Raw genomic sequence first — 1,951 nt, 5'->3', positions numbered from 1 at the left:
ATATTTATATAAACATGTATATTTATATATATATACTCACACAGATATGCATGCATGTATGTATGTATGTATGTATGTATGTATGTATGTATGTATGTGTAGCCTTAAACAAGCAATGAATCTAAGAATTTGCTTCTCACTGGTGCAGGTAAAAGAAAATAATGGATCAGTAGTCAAAGTAATAGCAGCAACTGCAACAGCAACAATAACAACAGCATTATCAGTAACGGCAGCAGCTGCCAGCCTGGGCGACAATAGCGAAGGCAACAAAGAACATCAGTGGAAAACACCAGGAAAGGACAACAACAGTAGTACAGCAGAAACAACAACAACAGCACTGGTTGCATCAGCAACAACCGACTGCAAGAACACTTGCACGAAGAAGAAAGTCCATTGGTGAGGATAGGATGCATCACCTGCACAAATGAGCATCAAAGATTATCAATAGACACAGCAGCAAAGAGGAACAGTAAGAACGGCAGCACCAACAACAACAATAGCTGCAGCAGCAGCAGCAGCAGTAACAGCTGCAGCGGTGGCAACAGTTGCAGCAACCGCCACCACAACAGCTAAAGCAAGAGTGATGATATTTCTGACAGTAACAATAACATCAACAACAATTGAAGTGAGTTAATAACAAAAGAGAGTAACAAAAACGGCAGAAGCCAGATTGAAGACTCTCTGAAACAATGGCGCAACAGCACGAGTGAAGAATATCTGTAACAGTAACAGCATCAACAGCGAGAATAAGAGAGAAGCTTTTAGTAATAACAACTTTGCAGCAACAAAAGTAAAGGCTTTAAAGTAACAAAAACAGCAACAATAACATCAGCCATTATGAAGACCAACAGCAACAACAAGGACAGACGGTAAGGGTCAAGAGAACCAGGAAAATACAATGCTAGCAAGGGTGAGGATTTTCAGTAACAACAACGAAGACGACAATCACGCCTTCCCAACACACGCTACTACACGGATGGACTCACTATGTACAAAAAGCTCAAATATCTAAAACTTCCAATATATTGCTGCAACCAGGGAGGTTACATCAAAGTTGTTACTTGATTTGCTAGACACACTAACCATATCGTCTTCAAATTCAGTGCTATCGAAGATAATGATAGATTAAATATTTAGTGCTTCCCTAGTATACTAAAAGACGAGATGACCATGAATGAAACAACTTCGTTAATAGATCTTAAATGGCTCAGAACTTTTCAGCAACAAACAACAACATCAACAAGAAGAATAACATAAACACAACAATAGCGACACAGGTGAAGTATGGGGGCATACGCGGTTACAATGTGTCGCTGCATCCACCATTCCTTGGTATTTGCTCGGGTTTTCCCGGGCAACCCTCTGAGCAATGTTCTAATCATTTCCCATCCCTACGAGATACTCCCTTATCCTCCGTGATCCTGGGGCATGTGGCGGACCTTCGTGAGTTGTCACCCCATTCGGATCCTTAAAGAAGAGAACACGATATGAAGAATCGAACCAGCAAAATCGAGCAACATGACCAAACAGTCATACAAGTAACAGAACACGTATCAGTTTCTGAGTATAGCTGATGGTTGGATACGAAATCGGACAAATGATAACCGATGATTCTACAAAGGACGCCAGCAGAAACAAAAACTATAGCGATAACGAATACATTCAACTATTTTTTTAGCGCTCGACAGAGTCAGCACTTTTACAACATAATTAATAACAAAATGTTAGGCACAAGGTCTGAAATTTGTGGGGAGGAGAGGCCGATTACGTCGACTCCAATACTCGCTTCGTACGTATTTTATCCGTCTGCAAGGATGAAAGACACGCGCTTCCTCGGCGTAATTTGAAATTAGAACGTAATGGCTTTATCTAAATACTGCTACTCATTTTTAGCAAAATTCTTAAGATTCTTTCATAAATGATTGAGTGAACCAGCAAATATTATGCTCCC

Source organism: Octopus bimaculoides, chromosome 15 (assembly GCF_001194135.2).
Source record: "Octopus bimaculoides isolate UCB-OBI-ISO-001 chromosome 15, ASM119413v2, whole genome shotgun sequence".
NCBI lineage: Eukaryota > Metazoa > Mollusca > Cephalopoda > Octopoda > Octopodidae > Octopus > Octopus bimaculoides.
The sequence above is the reverse complement of the archived record's forward strand: the minus strand, read 5'-3'. Positions refer to the sequence as shown.